The 23,742-nt window shown below is 43.4% G+C and overlaps 1 non-coding gene across 1 annotated transcript; it reads left to right on the top strand.

The window, feature by feature from the left end:
- Positions 1 to 18,373: 18,373 nt before the first annotated feature.
- Positions 18,374 to 18,448, top strand: Trnap-ugg. Its single transcript has one exon. It is a non-coding gene; the product is annotated as a tRNA-Pro (tRNA).
- Positions 18,449 to 23,742: the final 5,294 nt, after the last annotated feature.

Below are 23,742 nucleotides of genomic sequence, written 5' to 3'. Positions count from 1 at the left end.
TTTAACAAAATGAAAAGTTACCAGTGCCAACACGCTGCGTAAATATTCTGATAAAGACAAGCAGCTGACTTTATAGAGTCTTATACCACAATTCAAATGTACAAACGGGATCCAGACTAATAAGAAGAAAAGAACATGATGGATAATAAAGACAATTACGTATGCATGAATCCCGATTAATGACCACCTTTACATTTAAAAGCCTCTTTCATTAAATACTTGCCCAGTGTCAGCTGACAAACTTTACGAAAACACCTAAGGAATTAATAATCAGCCAATAAAGGATCTTCAGAAATTTAAACCTGAGCAGCACCAGATGAGAAAATCGAAGGAAATTTAGCAATCTGGGCAATGGACATCGACGGCCATATAAAACGTTAACCCAACAGAGTGAAACTCTTAAATCACATTAATTAAAACACGAGACAGGATGATGTCTCTTTGAAACAGAGAAAATAAAGACAAATATTACACTTGTTGAAGCAGAAGCCGGTAACAAAGGTACGTAACATAATTCCTTGCGGCGTGAGGTGATGCAGGAGGCTGCAGGCTCGGGAAAGAGGACCTTTGGAGCCGATGCACAGAGGCCGCAGGTCCGCAAGAGAACTATGGGACCAACAGGTTCATTGTACTCAGCCTGTGTCACAACAGCTGTAAGACTGAAATACACTACTCCCGTAATCGGGTATTCAGTCAGCAAATACTTTCCTTAGCAGGTACCGCTTCCACCAACGTCAACAGATCTCCGCACACGGAATCGACAATCATTTATACTATTTCAAATACTTTTACCCTGTCAGAAGATTCTGTTGAGCATACGCTTTCTAGAACCACATCTCAAGTATTGCAGCCTCTTCAATCTGCTCAGCACCGGGAGGCAAGATAATGGGACCAGAAACAGATCCAGACACCACTAATTTAGCCTTCTATGAACTTACCCTAACTAACGTGCTTAACCAGCTGCAAGGTCACACGCCCAGCAGTCAGAACAGTGATCTCGTAATCTATTGGCCAAAATGCCTAGTGAAACAGACTCTCCGGAAAACCAGACTCGCTGTACATTGGTTCATATAAACTAAATCCCCAGATGTGAGAAAATGATTTAAACATACAAATGAAATAAATTTTGGCGCTCAAGAAATACACACACAACCATGATCGCTACATAAATGTGCACTCGGGGATAAAATGGCTCTGAGCACTATGGGACTTAACTTATGAGGTCATCAGTCCCCTAGAACTTAGAACTTATGTAATGCATGCGTATTTATTTGAATGAGCTTGAGCCGTGGCAGCTTCCTCCTTTCAAATCTCCCGCCGTGCGCGTTAGAGGATTAGGTGTTCTTCGAGCGACTCTGCCGGTGCTGTTAACGGCAGTGTGGTTTGCGGCTGCGCTTGGACTGATTCACCGTGTGGGACCCGGATTTTTTCACGTTGTCGGAGAACCACAGTGTCAACAGGCCTCGTACCAAATCCTAACGGACAACGTGAAAAAATCCGGGTCCCACACGGTGAATCAGTCCAAGCGCAGCCGCAAACCACACTGCCGTTAACAGCACCGGCAGAGTCGCTCGCGGTGGCACGGCCACGACCCACAGGTGTATCGAAGAACACCTAATTCTCTAACGCGCACGGCGGGAGGTTTGAAAGGAGGAAGCTGCCACGGCTCAAGCTCATTCAAATAAATACGCATGTATTACATAAGATCGTCGGCATAACCGTATCAAAACCATTAAATAACGAAAAAATGGTTCAAATGGCTCTGAGCACTATGGGACTTAACTTATGAGGTCATCAGTCCCCTAGACTTAGAACTACTTAAACCTAACTAACCTAAGGACATCACGCACAACCACGCCCGAGGCAGGATTCGAACCTGCGCCCGTAGCGACCGCGCGGTTCCAAACTGCAGCGCCTAGAATCGCTCGGCCATCGCGGCCGGCATTAAATAACAAAATAAGCTTTTGAAGAAGAGGGGCATTCAGAAAATACAGGGTATTTATAAATGAATATCAGGGTTTTAACGCTTTATAATATTTATTACGTTTAACTTACAGTTACAAATGATATGTCAAATGAAAGAGCTACTAAAACAGTTTTACCATGAACCTTATAAACGTTCAATGTGAGCACCATTTGCCACACGGCATACATCAAGCCTATAGCCGAGTTTGTCCCAAACGTTGATAAGTGTGTCTTCAGTGATATTAGCAACAGCGGCTTCAATCCGGTTTCTTAATTCAGGGAGGTCTGCTGGTGGCAGAGGCATGTACACATGATCCTCCATGAAGCCGCAAAGGAAAATAATCCCATGGCGTTAGGTCGGGTGAACGTGGAGGCCATGCAAAACAAGCCCTGTCATTGGGCCCCTTGCGCCGGCCGTGCTGACCGAACGGTTCTAGGCGATTAAGTCCAGAACCACACGACTGTTAAGGTCGCAGGTTCGAATCCTGCCTCGGGCATGGATGTATGTGATATGCTTAGGTTAGTTAGGTTTAAGTAGTTCTAAGTTCTAGGGGACTGATGACCTCAGATGTTAAGTCCCATCGTGCGCAGAGCCATTTGAACCATTTGGGCCCCTTACGGCCTATCCAGCACTTGGGTACAGTGAACTTCAACCTATCGCGTACTTCGCTATGCCAGTGAAGTGGTGCACCATCTTGCTGGAAAATAAAGTTCTCTGGCTCATCTTCTTCCAACTGAGGGAAGAGCCATTGCTCTAGTATATCAAGGTAAGAATTGCCAGTTACACAGTAAGTTCACATAAAAAGAAAGACCCATAAACTTTCTGCTGGGCCACGGCACAAAAACAGTCACATTAGGGGAATGTCGTTGCATTTGTACCACCTTGTGACGATTTTCTGAGCCCCAGATGCTCACACTGTGAGTGTTAACATGTCTACTAAAGCGAAAAGTCGATTCATCACTGAGGACAACATGATCCAGAAAATCTTCATAGACATGGAACAACATTTCGTTTGCGAAGTTGGCACGTACTCTATGGTCTGCCGGCTTTAGGGTCGGTAATAACTGTAAACAGTAAGGACGTAGTTGTACACGTTTTCTTAAAACTTTCCAAACAGTGGACGCGGGAACTTGTAATTCACGACGAGCCTTCTGGACTGATTTCTTTAGGCTACGAGTGAACGACTCTCACTCGTTCAACAGTCTCTTTACAAACTATTGATCGTCCCGTGCTCTTCCATTTACAAAGGCAGCCGCTATCTTCAAACTGATGATACGATCTACGAATGTTATTATCACTTGGGGGATCACAACCGAACTTCAGCTAGAACGCACGTTGCACAGTAACTACAGATCCGGTCTTTGCAAACTGCAAAACAAGGAACACTTCCTGTTCACTAGTCTCCATCTTCGCTACTACGGCGGAAACATTGCGCGCTGCGCATGTACACTGATGCCAAACAAAACTGTCTGAGCTGCTCTTTCGGATGGTTCAAATCACTCTGAGCATTATGGGACTGAACATTTGAGGTCATCAGTCCCCTAGAACTTAGAACTACTTAAACCTACCTAACCTAAGGACATCACACACATCCATGCCCGAGGCAGGATTCGAACATACGACCGTAGTGGTCGTGCGGTTCCAGACTGAAGCTCCTAGAACCGCTCGGCCACACCGGCCGGCGTTGCTCTCTCATTTGACATATAATTTATAACTGTAAGTTTAATGTAATAAATATTATAAAGCGTTAAAACCACGATATTCATTTATAAACACCGTGTAATGCAAAAAACTCTTTTCTGGGCCAAATTCGGCTGAAAAGATGAGAAATTTGTTGCGGGACATCGTGGAACATTTCCACTTTAGCCCCTATAGTTTCATTAAGTTCCGATAGATTACGGTGCGATTCGTGGCCCCCAAAATGGGTTTTGTATGGAGGTACGTTTCAAGCACAGAGCTGTCACTTCCATTCGGTGGAAATCCAAGCATCGCAGATACTACTAGGCGCTTGCAGTATATCTACAGAGACCCGACATTGAACAGAAGCATGGTGAGTTGGTCGAGTCGATTGTCATCACTGCAACGAGGCAACGCAAACCCGGCTGGCCGCACTCACCTGTGACTCCCGCAGTGTTTGGAACGTGAGGACACTCTCGTACGAGGTGATTGACGGATCACATTAAAACACCTCGCTGCTCAACTGTACATCTCAATTGGGTAGTGCTGACACACTTGTGCACCACTCGAAGGTATGAATCCGCCGAGTATCTGGCCGCCTAACAGAGGATCATATAGAGCCACGAAGAACCGTCTGTGCGGAATTGCTTGCGCATTTCAAAGCTGATTCTGACAGTTTTTGTGGGAAATCATCACATTGAACCGGAAACAAAATGGAAAATCATGAAGTGGCACCACGCCACCTCTCCTCCGAAGAAAAAGTTCAAAGCTGCACCCTCAACCGGTAAAATCATGGCGACTGTCTTCTAGGACTCTCATGGAGCTATTCTGTTTGATGTCCTCCATCATACTGAAACGATCAGCTCTGAAGTGTATTGTGCCACCATCACGAAATTAAAGAAACGACTTCAGCGTGTTCGTTCCCACAAAATTCCAAACGAACTTCTCCTTCTCCATGCCAACACAAGGCCCCACGCAAGTCAGCATACTCGAGAAGTCACAGAATTTCTTTGAACAGTTCTTCCTCATCCACCCTACAGCCCGGATCAAGCACTTTCCGACTTCCATCTATTTGGCCAAATGAAGTTTGCACTCCGCAGGAAGCAATACGTGAGTGACGACGAGGTTATTGAGGCGACAAGATGTTGGCTCCGACGTTGTGCGCTTACAGGCCGGTCACATTACATGGAGATTAAGTACAAAACTACGGTTTTGTAGCCAAAAGAGCGGAGAATAATATGATGTATTGGAATCCTGAATAAAATCAGTCTACTTTCAGACAAAACCGTATTGCTTTAGTTACTGGGCGCCCATCGTAGAGTAGGCTCCAAGAAAAAAAATGTTTGGCTGACACGCGTCTAGCATCCACTGATGATTTGTTGTATACTAAAGTAGCATATTGACGTTACCCTCATATAATGTCCTGTCCTGGAGGTGATAACATTGGAAATGGGCAGTTATCGATTGAGAGGGTGACGTTCATCTATAGCTATAAGGAAACTTGTAAATCTTCACCACACGATGCTAGTCAGATCCAGTAAGTCATTCAGATAGTACACCGAATAGAGTAAGCGAAAGCGATGGAACATTAAAAACGTGATAGTACACCGAATGGAGTAAGCGAAAGCTATGGAACATTAAAATTGATAGTATCCTTCTTACCGAATAACACCTAAAATAATAAAAATCTCTTTTTTTAACGCACTACCACATTCACGAACGATTATTAGTATCGTTCTCAAAAATCGGTAAGTGCGTCTATGACTTCCATCCAGTCACATGTTGATCAGTTTTGTTTAGCAATTGAAGATAGCAAAGCCACAGCCGAAATTGTAAATTTCACTTTCAAGAAATCGCTCGTGCCGTAGAATCGTACTATCTATCATAACGCCGTTTGACTATCTTACGACACGTAATAACCATCCCTGACGAAGAGAAACAACTGAAGGAGTCGAAAACAAATAAGTCACAAGGTCGGGATGGAATTCCAATTCGGTTTTTTAAACAGTACTCTACGGCATTTGCCCCTTGCATTTATAGTGGGTCTCTGGCCCAGCGCAAAGTCCCAAGCGACTGGAAAAAGGCGCTTGTTGCTCTTGTACACAACAAGGGCACAAGAACGCACCCACACTATTATAGACCAATACCCTAACATCGGCTTCCAGCAGAATCCTCGATCATACTCTGCGTTCGAAACTGATAGATTTTCTTGCGGCCGAGAAGTTTATGTCCACGAATCAGGTAGCTTTTAGAAAGCATCGCTCGTGCGAAACTTGTCTAGCTCTTTTCTCACATGACGTACTGAGAAGTATGGGGGAAGGGCAACAAGCAGATTCCATATTTCTAGATTTCCGGAAAGCATTTGACACGATGTCCCACTGCAGGCTATTAAAGAATGTGTAAGAAATGGAATAGGTACAAAGATATGTGAATAGCTTGAAGACTTAAGTTACAGAATCCAGTATATTGTCATGTAGGGCGAGTGTCCATCAGAGACAAGGGTATCGTAAGGAGCGCTCCAAGGAAATGTGATTGGACCTCTGTTGTTCACTATATACATAAATGATTTGACGGACAGGTTGCATGGATCCCTGTGGTTGTTTGTTCAAGACGCTGTGGTGTACGGCAAGGCGCCGATTTTTAGTGACTTTAGGAGAATTTAAGATGACTTAGACGAAATTTGTAGTTGGTGTGATGAATGGCAGCTAGCTGTAAACGCAGAAAGATGTAAGTTAGTGAGGATGAGTAAGAAAAACAAACCCCTCAATGTACGTGTGCAGCATTAGAAGTGTACTGCTTGACACAGTCACGTAGTTTAAATATCTAGCGATCTGAAATGGAACGAGTACGTGAGATTTGTGGTAGGAAAGGCGAATGGTCGACTTCGGGTTATTGCGAGGCTTCTAGGAAAGTGTGCTCTATCTGTAAACTAGACTCTAGTGCGACCTATTCTTGCTTACAGCTCGAGTGTTTGTCATACGCACCAGTTCGGAATAAAAGAAGACATCAAAGCAGTTTAGAGGCGGGCTGCTAGGTTATTTACTAGTAGCTTCAAACAATACGCAAGTCTTACATAGATGCTTCAGGAAGTGGGATGGCGAGTTTATTTTCGAAGAATACTGTTGAGGTAATTTAGAAAACTGGCATTTTAAGGTGACTGCAGAACGAGTCTGTTCCTTCCAATATACATTGCGCGTAAGGATCACGAAGACAAGATACGAAAAATTGGGCCTCATACAGAGGCATATAGACAATTGTTTTTCCTTTGTTCTACATAAGACTTAAAGAGGAAAGGAAATGACTAGTAGTGGTACGGGGTACCATCAGCGCGCGCCGTAAGATGGATTGCGGAGTATCGATGTAGATGTGGAAAAGGGCGATATTAATTCGTGAAGAAGTAAAGCTGATGAAGATTAAACAAAAAACCCTGAACAGAACAACGCACCTCCTACTAATTATTATAATTCAGAAATTATGCTCAGCATACTGTAATTGTTAGCAAAACTTACACTTAAATGAAATTTCTATCGTAATTCATTTATAATCTACTCGGAGAATCAAATTTTATTAAATACAGAGACATTACAACGTAGCACACACTTTAAGATAATAGGCTGTGATTAAGTTGAACTATATGCGGGAGGGAAGGATTTTCTGACCTTATTAAGGTACTTTCGAAGAGTTTATGACAAGGAAACCAACTGAGCGAGTTTTCAGAGTTAAACAGAGTGCGTACAGTTGAAGGCTTTCGATATGGGCCATCGATCAGATGTTGAACTTTGACCTCCAGCGGATAGTACACGGAAGACATATAGAGAGAGATAGACGAAATTGGCGCTCGTAAACACGGTATCAGCTATATTGAGGGTAGCACACATATTACCTCATGCCCTCTATGGACCACACTGCCACAGCAAACGACCTTTTCGACCCACCCCACATGAAGAGTGAATGAAAAATGCTTCGCTTCGTTGGTATTGAACGATAGTGTTATCACACTAGCGTTGCAGCACAGGCTATTAAAAAAGGAAAACATACAGCAAACATATTGTGGTGTTTGACGTAAGTCATACTGTGTAGATGTTTAATATTTCGCTGTGGTTATTTGCGTTGGACTGTTGTGCATCTATAAAGAACGACGATGTCTATTTCATACGGAAGTAATTTTGCTCTTATAAACAAAAACGTCCATTGGTTATTTTGTGTCTACCCTCATATTTGAACTACTGCCTATTTTAATGTACTGCTTTCATAAATATATTCGCACAGAAAATACGTACTGAAAATCTCACGTGACACAAACAGCTCAGCGCTAATAAAAGCAGCTCTGGTCACTGTCGTCTATAAAAAAGCTGAAAGAACTGATTTAGACAGCTAAAGCCCAGTACTCTAACATACGTCTGTTACTGGCCACTAGAGCGTGTTATTGGGATCTTGATCGGTTTTTTGAATGTAACAGGACTGACAGTGTCCGCGGCTGGTATGAATTACACACTGCGACCGACAGTGCAGTTTCATGTAGTATACGTGTGGAAAACAGAGTTAGGAAATAGCATCTTCCCTCATTAGTAACCTAACACGCACCATAGAAAAAAAATTGAAAAAAAGTCGTCCTTAATCATCCTTATGTCAATGTCAATGTTTGTTTGTTATTAGTAAAGAAGAAACGATTTTTGTAAAGACTTTGTTAATTTTCAGGCGAACTACTAGATGAAAGTTGAATAACAGCAATTTAATATTCTCCATTACGAATGTGAGGTAACAACTGTTACGTTTATACTGTAATAATTGGTAGCATTTAACCGTACTTATGCCCCACGCGCAGCTCAGTAACGATTTTCGAAAGACAATGTTTTTCTTCATCTGGTTATAAAACTTAGTTCGATAAATTAAAACATTAAAAAATGTGCCAATAACAATAATAGTTGGGTTCACAAGATGAAGTAGAACAAAAGGAAATAACACTGTGCGTTCTCGTCTTACATTAAAACCGGCGACATACGTAAGTGGTTGTCCCATCTCAGACCGCATACTATGCAGGCAGCGTCCTACGGTTCTGCTGTGGGCTCCAAGATTTTTACCTGAGGCTTCTGCAGAGGTCCAGGGGTTGTTGTGAACTGACGTGTCCGTAATATTACTGTGCTGTTGCCTCAATCATAATGCGGGTCTATTGGTTGCCTACTTTACCTTACTTTTTAAGCCTAGAAGAGTCAGCCTGTAGCTGTTTCCTGAAAGACTTATTGCAAACTTGCCATTACAGACTAATCATGTACTTGTAATAAAATAATCCTACAAAGCCGCTAAGTACTCTCATTTCGTTGTCTTTCACTTGTGCGTTCAGAATATTGCCGTGTGTACTCCAGTGTTCCGGTTGATGACAGAGACCATCGGGAGAAATTTCCTTAAATACTATAAAATTTCAAAACAAGTACAATTGAATTCATCAAATTATCACAGCTGATTAAAAGTGTTAACTGTTCTACTGCATTCGTAAGTTTTTTATTCAAGACAATGGTTTAGGCAGGGTGTCAAGCATTCCAGGGTCTATGGCGGACAGTTTTGTCATAGAAGGCTAACTTTGAAAAATCTGAAAAACCCGTTATGAGTAAAATCGTTTAACGTAGACTGTGTTGCTTGTTAACGTTTCCGATGAAGTTATTGATGAAATCGTAAATACGTTCAACGACGCCCCTAATAATATTAAATTTACCCATGTAACATGAAACTGACAGCAGTTTAGAAGTTCTTGATTTGAACATTGAAAACAGGACCATAAGCACACATTCGCCGTTTACAACAAACCGATAACAACTGAATCTTTTACCCCTGGTGATTCCTGCCATCTTGAGGCTTATAAAGAAGCAGCCTTCCGTAGTTAAGTGCAGAGGAAAGTCAATATGCCTATGTGCAGGAAGGATAGAGGGACTGAAATTGTTAAATCCTGCCCAGTCATCACATATGAGGTGTTTAGGAAACCCGCTTTCTCGGATCGCTAGACAACAAAAAAATGGTTCAAATGGCTCTGAGCACTATGGGACTTAACATCTGTGGTCATCAGTCCCCTAGAACTTATTTTTTTTTGGTCATCAGTCTACTGACTGGTTTGATGCGGGCCGCCACGAACTCCTTTCCTTTGCTAACCTCTTCATCTCAGAGTGGCAATTACAACCTACGTCCTCAATTATTTGCTTGACGTATTCCAATCTCTGTCTCCCTCTACAGTTTTTGCCCTCTACAGCTCCCTCTAGTACCATGGAAGTCATTCCCTCATGTCTTAGCAGATGTCCTATCATCCTGTCCCTTCTCCTTATCAGTGTTTTCCACATATTCCTTTCCTCTCCGATTCTGCATAGAACCTCCTCATTCCTTACTTTATCAGTCCACCTAATTTTCAACATTCGTCTATAGCACCACATCTCAAATGCTTCGATTCTCTTCTGTTCCGGTTTTCCCACAGTCCATGTTTCACTACCATACAATGTTGTACTCCAGACGTACATCCTCAGAAATTTCTTCCTCAAATTAAGGCCGGTATTTGATATTAGTAGACTTCTCTTGGCCAGAAATGCCTTTTTTGCCATAGCGAGTCTGCTTTTGATGTCCTCCTTGCTCCGTCCGTCATTGGTTATTTTACTGCCTAGGTAGCAGAATTCCTTAACTTCACTGACTTCGTGACCATCAATCCTGATGTTAAGTTTCTCGCTGTTCTCATTTCTACTACTTCTCATTACCTTCGTCTTTCTCTGATTTACTCTCAAACCATACTGTGTACTCATTAGACTGTTCATTCCGTTCAGCAGATCATTTAATTCTTCTTCACTTTCACTCAGGATAGCAATGTCATCAGCGAATCGTATCATTGATATCCTTTCACCTTGTATTTTAATTCCACTCCTGAACCTTTCTTTTATTTCCAACATTGCTTCCTCGATGTACAGATTGAAGAGTAGGGGCGATAGGCTACAGCCTTGTCTTACACCCTTCTTAATAGGAGCACTTCGTTCTTGATCACTCTTATTATTCCGTCTTGGTTGTTGTACATATTGTATATGACCCGTCTCTCCCTATAGCTTACCCCAACTTTTTCAGAATCTCGAATAGCTTGCACCATTTTATATTGTCAAACGCTTTTTCCACGTCGACAAATCCTATGAAAGTGTCTTGATTTTTCTTTAGCCTTGCTTCCATTATTAACCGTAACGTCAGAATTGCCTCTCTCGTCCCTTTACTTTTCCTAAAGCCAAACTGATCTTCACCTAGCGCATTCTCAATTTTCTTTTCCATTCTTCTGTATATTAATCTTGTAAGCAGCTTCGATGCATGAGCTGTTAAGCTGATTGTGCGATAATTCTCGCACTTGTCAGCTCTTGCCGTCTTCGGAATTGTATGGATGATGCTTTTCCGAAAGTCAGGTGGTATGTCGCCAGACTCATATACTCTACACACCAATGTGAATAGTCGTTTTGTTGCTACTTTCCCGAACGATTTTAGAAATTCTGATGGAATGTTATCTATCTCTTCTGCCTTATTTGACCGTTAAGTGCTTCAAAGCTCTTTTAAAATCCGATTCTAATACTGGATCCCCTATCTCCTCTAAATCGACTCCTGTTTCTTCTTCTATCACATCAGACAAATCTTCACCCTCATAGAGGCTTTCAATGTATTCTTTCCACCTATCTTCTCTCTCCTCTGCATTTAACAGTGGAATTCCCGTTGCATTTTTAATGTTACTCTTAATGTTACCATTAAAATGTCACCAAAGGTTGTTTTGACTTTCCTGTATGCTGAGTCTGTCCTTCCGACAATCATATCTTTTTCGATATCTTCACATTTTTCCTGCAGCCATTTCGTCTTAGCTTCCTTGCACTTCCTATTTATTTCGTTCCTCCGTGACTTGTATTTCTGTATTCCTGATTTTCCCGGAACATGTTTGTACTTCCTCCTTTCATCAATCAACTGAAGTATTTCTTCTGTTACCCATGGTTTCTTCGCAGCTACCTTCTTCGTACCTATGTATTCCTTCCCAACTTCTGTGATGGCCCTTTTTGGAGATGTCCATTCCTCTTCAACTGTACTGCCTACTGCGCTATTCCTTATTACTGTACCTATAGCGTTAGAGAACTTAAAACGTATCTCGTCATTCCATAGTACTTCCGTATCCAACTTCTTTGCGTATTGATTCTTCCTGACTAATGTCTTGAACTTCAGCCTACTCTTCATTACTACTATATTGTGATCTAAGTCTATATCTGCTCCTGGGTACGCCTTACAGTCCAGTATCTGATTTCGGAATCTCTGTCTGACCATGATGTAATCTAATTGAAATCTTACCGTATCTCCCGGCCTTTTCCAAGTAGACCTCCTCCTCTTGTGATTCTTGAACAGGGTATTCGCTATTACTAGCTGAAACTTGTTACAGAACTCAATTAGTCTTTCTCCTCTTTCATTCCTTGTCCGAAGCCCATATTCTCCTGTAACCTTTTCTTCTACTCCTTCCCCTACAACTGTATTCCAGTCGCCCATGACTATTAGATTTTCATCCCCCTTTACATACTGCATTACCCTTTCAATATCCTCATACACTTTCTCTATCTGTTCATCTTCAGCTTGCGACATCGGCATGTATACCTGAACTATCGATGTCGATTCTGATTAGAACAACCCGGTCACTGAACTGTTCACAGTATTATATTAATAGCACACTATTGTTTTCCTTTTGTGAAGTGCACAATTTTATATTTTTGAACATTTAATGCATGTTACCAGTCATTGCACCACTACGAAACCTTATCAAGATCTGACTGCATATTTGTACAGCTTCTTTCAGACTGTACTTCGTTGTAGATATCCGCACGATCTGCATCTGCTAAAAATCTGAGGTTACTAATAACATTGTCCGAAAAATTATTAATATACATCATGAAGAAGAAGCGACCAAACACGCTTGCCCGGAGTACACTCGAAGTTACTTCTGCATCTGCCGACGACTTTTCATTCGAGATAACATGCTGCGTTCTCCCTATCAAGAAATCCTCAGTCCAGTCACACATTTTGTCTGGCACCCTTGTGATCGTGCAGTTGATATTAAGCGTAGGGGTGGTACTGAGTCAAATGCTTTTCGGAAATCGATAAATAATGCAGCTACCTGATTGCTTTGATCCATGGCTCTCAAGATGTTATGTGAGAAAAGTGAGAATTGTGTTTTACAAGATCTATGCTTTCAAAATCCGTGCTAGGATGCCGTTCTGCTCGAGTTACCTCATTATGATTGAGAGCAGAATATGCTCTAAGCACTACAACAAATTGATGTCAAGGACATTGGACGGCAGTGTTGTGGATTACGTCTGCTACCTTTCTTGCAGCCAGGTGTTATCTATGCTTCCTTCCAACAACTGGACACAATGTTTTATTCGATGAATCTATGATAAACAACAGTTAACAGAGAGGCCAACTTAACCATTAACTGGGAATTGAATGAAGTAGGTATACCATGGGGCCTTGGGGCTTTGTTCGGTTTTAACGACTTCAGCTGTTTCTCAACGTCACTGATGCTAAACTCGGTTTCACTCATCGTTTCCGTTGTACGATAATTAAGTTGGGGCAATACCCCTGGGTTTTCCTTTGTAAAGGAACATTTGATAACAGTCAAATGTTTCTGATTTCGCTTTGCTACTCTCAATTTCAGTTCCAGTCTCGCCCACGGGTGACCGAGCACAAACTTTGGTTACACTAACAGCTTTTACATATGACCAGAGTTTCTTTGAGTTTTAAGTATGATCGTTTCGCCCGTCCGGTTGGCCGTGCGGTCTAACGCACGGCTTTCTGGGCGGGAAGGAGTGCCAGTCCCCGGCACTAATCCGGCCGGCTGATTTGTGTCGAGGTCCGGTGAGCCGGCCAGTCTGTGGATGGTTTTTAGGCGGTTTTCCATCTGCCTCGGCAAATGTGGGCTGGTTCCCCTTATTCCGCCTGAGTTACACTATGTCGGTGATTGCTGCGCAAACAAGTTCTCCACGTACGCGTACACTACCATTACTCTACCATGCAAGCATAGAGGCTACACTCGTCTGGTGTGAGACGTTCCCTAGGGGGTCCGGGGGCCGAACCGCACAATAACCCTGGGTTCGGTGTGGGGAGGCGGAGGGGTGAAGTGGATTGCGGTAGTCGTAGTAAAGTAGCGGACCACTGCGGCTGCAACGGGGACGTAGCCTCTCCGTCGTTTCTAGGTCCCCGGTTAGCATAACATAAGATCGTTAGACAATATTCTGCGCCGGAGTAGTTGAAGAGTCCAGGCATTGCTCTCTTGACTGCAAAACGAATTTCATTCAACATCTCTCTATCTACAGCCTTACGCTTATTACCGAGTAGCTCCTTCCGGTGATTTCATGCGATTTTTATACCAACTCTCTGCAATGCTCGACGATCCGTTTCCGACGGTTTGCTTGGTCTTGGTTTAGCTGTAATCGTTCCATCGCGTTTCCACATCACAGTGACATCAGCAACAGTCGACTTGGGTAGCTTTAGAAGGGTTAAAATGTCCCTGTTAGATCTGTTGCTCTGGTGACTTCCAATGAGTAGTCCACGTTCGAAATCACTGAGATCTCCTAACAGACTAATGGGCTAAGGCATTCCTCTTTCTTCTTGAAGTTCACATTACAGGCGCCATTGGTCGTCACCTGTAACAATGTTCCCAAGGAATGACATGTGACTGTGACAAGCGCAACGGTAAAGTGACAGTAAAGACGAACATACAGTTATTTGCTGATTTTTGTTGGTATCGATTAACACAAGTAGTGCTCATGTTACTAATGAATTTAGACGATAGACTACGTTTGCGTGACACATTCCATAATTTCTCCCATACGCCGCTTTGTTTAGCATGAGACGTAATGAACCCACTGATGTAGGTGGCTTTCGTCAACAACAAAAGGTGTTACAGAATGTTCTTGATCACACAATTCGAATTTTCCTTCTAGGATAAATAGAAACCTAGTTTTCTGCTCTCCTCGGACTTCTCTGCAAATACTTGCCTCACGTACGAGCAACAAATTCTTGTCGTGACTTCTGCAGGATTAAATCCATGATTAAACACCAAGACTATAATATTTCGAATGTGTTCATTTTATTTTAACTAACACTCCATAATGATTAGCTTTGAAATGTCCAAGACGAACTTTTGACACCATAAATGATCCTGTTCGCAACCATCAAGCTTCAAATTAAAGAAGGAAATTACTGAATAACGAAAACTGAAGGGTTCACAATGCAGTAGCCCCAAGACATCGAAAAAAGGCACGGGCGTGTGTACCGACTTCAGTAATCTAAGATCTGGAAAGTCAGTGCGGCTGACCGCCATGCCGGGTACCCGGGTTTGATTCCCGGTACTACGAGGAACATTTCCTTGGTGGGAGAAGTGGTACATGTGATCACAGCTGAGGAGCTACAGGAACGAGTAGTAGGGCCAACACGTCTGCTAACCAATCCGGCCAGGAGAGTAGTTTGCTGACCACACGCCTCTCCTTACCACCTCCTGATAGTGCCACTGGATCAGGATCTAACCCTTATAAGGAAGAATAGCATTTCTGTACTAATAAATTCCGCACTTCTTGTTTCAGTTGTCCTACCTCCATACTATGGTATGGTTTCTTCTTTAGAATATTGCAAATATTCATGGCTATGTATTCCGGAGTTTGTACATATAGCTTTATTTAATCAGTGGTAAGCATGAAATTTCCCTCGTTTCCAGTAAGGTACTGACGTTTAAAATCACTGTCTATGAATAGCTACGAGTTACTGCATACAAAATTAATTAGTTCGTAAATGTAAAAACAGGGAATTATCAATATTTTTAAATTTTTTAACAGTGGGCGACAGAATTCTTTAGGTTTTGCATTACACATATTTCTTGTGATGTCGTCAGTCATACGACCACATACAGTTCGCAGCCACGCTTAGTGGTCAGCCAGCGCCGATGTTAGTCATCGTCTGCAGCTCAGTCATTGCTGCCATCAAGTCTTTGTAGCTCCGTTCCAAGTTAGTCTACAAATTCACCTGATTCATCATTCAAGATTACGAGAGATTAATTCGTCACTGCAAGATTTGTGACTTGTAAATTATGTCATTCTACAGACGCTTAGTCTAGTCGCGTCTTCTAGAATTGTCAACAAACTGATCATGGACTACAACAAAGTTAAGCAATAAATACTTTCTTATTCTGTACTACTGCTAACTGTGTTTTCCTATTGTAGCCACCAAGCAGTCTTGGCATAGTAGAACCCACGTTTCCACCTCCTTGGCCACCTCATATTAGCCATCTCATGTTGACGGACTCGATTATGGTGGAAGATCGAGACCCATCATTTCTGACTATTGATTTTCGTAATTTTAATGTTTAATCATTTTGCTTATGTTACCCCAAAAATAATGTCATACCTTAAAACTGATTCAAAACAGGTATGAAGAACTACTTTTCTCGCCTCTATGCTAGACGAATATGACAGAATCTTCATTGCAAAGCTGAGGCTCTTTAATTTATTTGCTAAGTATTTCTTCTTCTTCCTTTTTTAAATATTTGCTAAGTATTTCATGTTTGAAAACCAGGATAAATTTTGGTCCAGATGCATTCCAGTTTTAGACACCCCCGCTTCCTTCAGTTCTTGATTTGTGCAATTAATGAGGATTTCATTTTTCACTTTTAAACTGCGGTAAATGTATTTTTCCAATCTTAGATTTCAGTCCATTTAGTTGGAACCAGTTTTCTAAACTATCTGGTAGATTTGCGACGGTTGAGAGAATCTTTTCTGAGTCACTGCTGTCGACAAGGACAGAATTATCACCGATGAGCAAAACGGTGTGTGAATTTATGCTTAGGGTCAAGTTTTTTTCATGAGGTAGAAACAAAGCTCGACCCAGAATTGAACCTTGTGGAACGCCTTGTGAAATAATCATCCATTCAGAAAAGGAATTCCCTTCTTCACGATATCATTACCCTGTTCGTGAGATATGACTTGCACCAATCTAAAGTATAATCCCCAACTCTGTATATTTTCCATGTTTTTCAAATGCAAGTGATGCTATACACAGTAAACTGCTTTTGTGAGGTCGCAGAATAATTCTGCAACTTTCATCGAATTGTCAAAGGCGGAACTGATTTTGATTTCACAAAATAATTATTGGTGTCTGTTGTGTTTTAGCCATTTTGAAAGCCATATTCACTATCTAATTACGTGTGATGTTTCTAATTTTTTAAATTTGCATTAAAACCCCCGTTTTAAATATTTGGATCGGTCAGGCCCGAAAGTTTTCTAGTATTATATAGTGGACCACTGGCAGCTACAATACCCTTGTACCAAAATACTCAGAATATACCCCTGAACATTCTGAAATATTGTTAATTGAGTTCTGGTTCTTCTTGTATTACGTTTACATAGAGGTCAGTTCCGACTGGCGCATTTGTTGACCTTTCACCGTGCTACGAGCGCCCACATTCAGCTAGCAGCACGCACGGCGGCTCCGACGGCGACACGGATCACATCCCACCACGCCCGTGAATTACCGGCTGCGGACCGGAGTTGCCGCCCCAGATCGCGTGATTTAAGTTGCTCGACAGCCGCGGGAACTGCATAATTGATGCGGCGCGGCGCGACAACGCGTCGGATTTAGCCGTCCGCTGGTGATGGAAGAGCAGCGCACAGCGGAGCAATAACGCGCGGATTAATCTGGCGCGGCCGGCTGCTGATTGCACTCAATTAAACACAATAACTCGGCGCCGCGGCGCCCACCTGATCCGCGCCAGGATTACTAGGCAGCCGGCGATCGGCACCCGTTTAATTTATCCGCCGTAGCGCGTCTCTGCTAATGGCGGTGTCCGCTATCCGAGCGCGCCCTTCCACCGAAACGCGACGCCGGAGCGGACCAGCCAGCGGTCTGCGGTGCACCTGCACGGCGGCGGCGCTGCAGCGGACACGCCCTGCTCACCTGTCTGGCGATAAACGCCGGCTTCGGCGCCCTCAAACTGTTTGTTCTACGTTTTCCAACCGTGTGCAATAAGACACCGAGCTGAAACAACCTACACGCTGCTGTGGAAGATTTACGAAAAATAATGATACTGTGTTATGTAGCGACAGTTATACGCTACAGATACTGTAACTAATAATTATTCAAATATAAATTAGTTTTAAATACAACAGGTTTTTAAAACAGACCAAAAAGTGTTAAATTGCATTCTGAGCCAAACAAAAAAAAAAAAGACAAACCATAATGGAATTCCAGAATGAGGTTTTCACTGTGCAGGGGAGTGTGCGCTGATATGAAACTTCCTGGGAGATTAAAACTGTGTGCCGGACCGAGACTCGAATTCGGGACGTTTGCCTTCCACGGACAAGTGCTCTACCAACTTTTTTAAATTTTTTTAAATTGTTCTCATTTTGTTCGATTTTGTTCGTTGCATTTGTTCGGTGCGGATGTCCCAGGACACCCGTTCAAGTTCAGGGTTGAGGCATTGACTCATTTTTTTAATTTTTTTTTATTACAGAGGGCAGCTAGCCCTCTGACCGAACACGCTGAGCAACCGTGCCGGCGCCAACTGAGCTACCCAAGCACGACTCACGCCCCGTCCTCACAGCTTTACTTCTGCCAGTACTTCGTCTCCTACCTTCCAAACTTTATAGTAGCTCTCCTGCGAGGAGACGACGTACTGGCAGAAGTAAAGCTGTGAGTACGGGACGTGAGTCGTGCTTGGGTAGCTCAGTTGGTAGAGCACTTGCCCGTGGAAGGCAAAGGTCCCGAGTTCGAGTCTCGGTCCGGCACACAGTTTCAATCTGCCTGGATGTTTCATAAAGGAATTACCCGAACTGGACGTAAATCGGTAGATACGATTTACACATCCAGGAGAAAAGGTGATAATTTCAGAAAAATTGGATGATTTATTGATGGGAAAAGGTTTCACAAGTTGAGAAGGTCAATAACGCTTTGGTCCATGTCTGGCCATTATGCAGTCAGTTACTCGGCTTGGCACCGGCTGATAGAGTTGTTGGATGTTCACCTGAGGGAAATTGTGCCAAATTATATCCAATTGGCCGAGCTAGATCGTCAAAGTCCGGAGGTGGTTGAAGGGCCACGCCCTTGACACTCCAAACGTTCCCTGTTGGAGAATGATCCGGCCAAGTTAGGGTTTGGCAATGACGAAGACAAGCAGTAGAAACTCTCGCAGGGTACGGGTAGCATTATCTTGCTGAAGTGTAAGCCCAGGATGGCTTGCCGTAAAGGGAAACAAAACGCCATGTACCAGGGTGCAGTGGATGACAACCGAAGGGCTCCTGCTATGAAATGAAGTGGCACCTCGTATCATCACCCCTGGTTGTCGAGCCGTATGGCAGATGATAGTCAGATTGGTACCCCACTGTAGTCTTGCGCGTTTCCAGACACATCTTCTCTGGTCATAGGGAAACAGTTCGAAGCGGGAGTCACCAATGATTGGTTGGTTGATTCGGGAGATGGGACCAAACAGCGACGTCATCGGTCCCATCACATTAGGGGGGGAAGGGGAAGTAAGTATGCCGTGTCTTTTCAAAGGAACCATCCCGGATTTTGCCCGAATCGACCTACGGAAATCACGGTAAACCTAAATCAGGATGGCCGGACTCGGAACTGAACCGTCATCCTCCCGAATGCGAGTCCGGTGTGCTAACCACTGAACCATCTCATTCACTGGACTCAGCAATGAAGACAATTCCACTCCAGTCAAAGAGACTGTAGCCCGAAGACTTGTCTGACGAAGATGGGTTACCATTCTGACCGCAGCCCGCCATACTGACCGACAGTCAGGAGTGATGGTCTAGTGAGTCGTTTCATATCATTACAGGACTCCTTTGGTTGTCACCAGCAGCAACCTTACATAACACGTACATCGACATTATTCAATGGCCCGTCTTATTGCCCTTCATGGCAAGGCTTCCTGGGCTTGCCTTTCAGCAGGATAATGTCCGCCGGCACATGGCGAAAGTTTCTTCTGCTTGTCTTCGTGCTTGCCAAATCCTACCTTTGCCAGAAATGTTGTCGGATCTCTCCCCAACGGAGATTGTTTTGAGCATGATGGGCAGGCCTCTCCAACCAGCTCCATATTTTGACGATCTAACGCGTCAAAAGGACCGAATTTGGCACGATATGCCTCAGGAGGTCATACAACATCTCCGTCAATCATTGTCAAGCCGAATAACAGCTTGCATGAGGGCCAGATGTAGACCAACGTGATACTGACTTACTCAGATTGTCAAGCTCTTTATCTGAAATTCCAACTGTTTGTTTGTTTGTCCGAATACGTACACCTGCCGCCAATTTCCGTCCCATTCGGATAATTCCTTCGTGGTGCGTCGTTTTTTTTTCTCTCTTTGTTTGACTGTAGAGCTTATTCACAGGTAAATATGGGTAACTCAGGACATGAGTAAGATGAAAATAGCTAATTAAGTCAGTCTCATTGAAAAGACAGCCGAGGATGCTAGTAAGAAATATTCGGTTCCAATAAATTTATTGGATGATAGACATGGAGGTTCAGGGGGAAACAAAAATATGGCCACGAATCCTGTTTTAGCTAGTTCTTACTATCGCTGCAATTTTGTAGCCATCCGTATAGATAGCCACAATGTATACCTTATACAAAGCAAATCAGCGATGTATAGACGATTGTGTTAGTTTTAAGTCAGAAAAGAAAAGACACCACGCATTCGTATAAAAGATCTAATTGAATTGCATTTGCGCAGTCGAGGACGACGAACTAAAAGTGCTCGTAAGATTTAGGTTTCTCCTGCGTGCGGCGAAGAATAACTTACTTTGCACTGAATTTGAAATAGATTTGAGTGATACGTATGAATGAGGAGGCTGTTTTTAATGGAATTTCCAATGGACGGCGAAAAATTACAGATGACTCTGGCAACTTATCTTTTATAATTCCTCTAGCGTCGAAAGCTAATTCTGCTCAGTGACGTTCTGAGCCTGCAATAAGTGATCATCATATATCTGTTACATTTTCTTCATCGTGTCACATAGTTCCTCCTTCACTTTCTCTCTTGACATGTAAAATTTTTCGCAGTCTTTAGGTGTGCTTGTGCTTACTTCATGTTTTTATTTTATTATATTTATTTTGAGTTTACAGTGTGCCAAGGAAATAATGCGTTTCGTTAATACATGTTTGGGGATCACATTCGTATATAATTAATATGTGTATCACGGTATAACAGTACACCTGTGCCCTTACTCCAATAAATTTTTCCTGAGACTAGTACCAGGTATTAGACAAACACTATCATCGAGAACTTTCTGTTAAATTGTAGGGTGCCAAATGATAAAACTCTGAAATTAAAACAGATAAGCAATATACTTACGATTGCTACATAGATGAATATCTAGCAAACTATTCCCGTTGCTGTTACAAAGTAAATTCTCATTGTCATACAAGACAGTAGTTAACAGTTTTCGTTAATAATTACACTCCTGGAAATGGAAAAAAGAACACATTGACACCGGTGTGTCAGACCCACCATACTTGCTCCGGACACTGCGAGAGGGCTGTACAAGCAATGATCACACGCACGGCACAGCGGACACACCAGGAACCGCGGTGTTGGCCGTCGAATGGCGCTGGCTGCGCAGCATTTGTGCACCGCCGCCGTCAGTGTCGGCCAGTTTGCCGTGGCATACGGAGCTCCATCGCAGTCTTTAACACTGGTAGCATGCCGCGACAGCGTGGACGTGAACCGTATGTGCAGTTGACGGACTTTGAGCGAGGGCGTATAGTGGGCATGCGGGAGGCCGGGTGGACGTACCGCCGAATTGCTCAACACGTGGGGCGTGAGGTCTCCACAGTACATCGATGTTGTCGCCAGTGGTCGGCGGAAGGTGCACGTGCCCGTCGACCTGGGACCGGACCGCAGCGACGCACGGATGCACGCCAAGACCGTAGGATCCTACGCAGTGCCGTAGGGGACCGCACCGCCACTTCCCAGCAAGTTAGGGACACTGTTGCTCCTGGGGTATCGGCGAGGACCATTCGCAACCGTCTCCATGAAGCTGGGCTACGGTCCCGCACACCGTTAGGCCGTCTTCCGCTCACGCCCCAACATCGTGCAGCCCGCCTCCAGTGGTGTCGCGACAGGCGTGAATGGAGGGACGAATGGAGACGTGTCGTCTTCAGCGGTGAGAGTCGCTTCTGCCTTGGTGCCAATGATGGTCGTATGCGTGTTTGGCGCCGTGCAGGTGAGCGCCACAATCAGGACTGCATACGACCGAGGCACACAGGGCCAACACCCGGCATCATGGTGTGGGGAGCGATCTCCTACACTGGCCGTACACCACTGGTGATCGTCGAGGGGACACTGAATAGTGCACGGTACATCCAAAGCGTCATCGAACCCATCGTTCTACCATTCCTAGACCGGCAAGGGAACTAGCTGTTCCAACAGGACAATGCACGTCCGCATGTATCCCGTGCCACCCAACGTGCTCTAGAAGGTGTAAGTCAACTACCCTGGCGAGCAAGATCTCCGGATCTGTCCCCCATTGAGCATGTTTGGGACTGGATGAAGCGTCGTCTCACGCGGTCTGCACGTCCAGCACGAACGCTGGTCCAACTGAGGCGCCAGGTGGAAATGGCATGGCAAGCCGTTCCACAGGACTACATCCAGCATCTCTACGATCGTCTCCATGGGAGAATAGCAGCCTGCATTGCTGCGAAAGGTGGATATACACTGTACTAGTGCCGACATTGTGCATGCTCTGTTGCCTGTGTCTATGTGCCTGTGGTTCTGTCAGCGTGATCATGTGATGTATCTGACCCCAGGAATGTGTCAATAAAGTTTCCCCTTCCTGGGACAATGAATTCACGGTGTTCTTATTTCAATTTCCAGGAGTGTATTATGGTCCTTAGCATTCTGACCACTATATGAAATAACTCGCCAAAGCATTGGCTTCCGCAGACAGAAACTTCTCTAAAATGTTTTGCACCATCCTCAGGAGTTCCAAATGGTAGTTGATCGGAAATATTCCTCTCTATACTTTTACGATCGTTAAAATTCTCTCTGTACATCCACATTTATGCTGAAAGTAAAAATTAACCTGAATTCGCAATGAAATCCAGAAGAGAACGCTGCGTCTCCAGCCGTTAACGGGACTTTGCGACTTTACTCTGTTTGTTCCCTCAATGTACTTCCAAAGACGGAGCTTACAACGAACGAACGTTGTCACTGTAAGGCAAGAAGACTTGCCAGAAAAATCTTTCTAACATTGAGCTACCTTGACACATTAAGATTGACTCATTGAGTCACCCGCATTTAACAACAGGTTATGAATATGGCTCGAAAATTACGAGTAATAGTGAAAGACTCCCTTCATATTTGAGATCAATCGTTGGATGTGAAACTAATCGCAGGGATGCTTGTTTGATATCAGGACCTGCCATGCCCAACTATTGTAGTCAGGTCAGACTCACGTGCCCTCTCTTCGGCAGTTTATATGCCAGTCGACAAGATCTGAATACAATTTCTGGCATGTATGGCCAGATGAAATAATTGGAATTTCTATAGTGCTGCAGATAACGACTTTAGGATTCGACTGAATGTACGGTGGGCAAGAGCTAACAACAAACCTACGTTCACGTACAAATTGTTACATGTCAGTAGCCAGCTTAGCTTAGCTTAGCTGTTGTGACACATTTCCCTTGTAATGCTACTGAGTCTAATCTGAATCTGGAATCTGTTAGCTTTTCTGCTTCATCTACTGTCTACAAACTTCTTTAATACAAATCTGAAGATTTCTCCGCTTTAGAAAAAATGTTTTCATAAAAAAAATTAGTTTCAGTTTGTCACTACCTCACTTTTTATCACTACTTATTACTTTTGATAGCATTTTTTACTGTGTGCTCGCCGAAATTTGTTGCAGTGTTACTCTTTTACAAAAACGTTTTCATATTCCATTTTAAACTCACATTTATATTGTTTAAATTTCTGTATGTTTCATATTAACAATGGCTTAACACGGCAGAATTTTCATTTTCTGTTTTAAAGTACATAAGCTACTCAACACGGTCAACGAGCACATCTTACACACATGTA

The sequence above is a fragment of the Schistocerca piceifrons genome, chromosome 4 (genome assembly GCF_021461385.2).
Source record: "Schistocerca piceifrons isolate TAMUIC-IGC-003096 chromosome 4, iqSchPice1.1, whole genome shotgun sequence".
Classification (NCBI taxonomy): Eukaryota; Metazoa; Arthropoda; class Insecta; order Orthoptera; family Acrididae; genus Schistocerca; species Schistocerca piceifrons.
The sequence above is the reverse complement of the archived record's forward strand: the minus strand, read 5'-3'. Positions and strand labels throughout refer to the sequence as shown.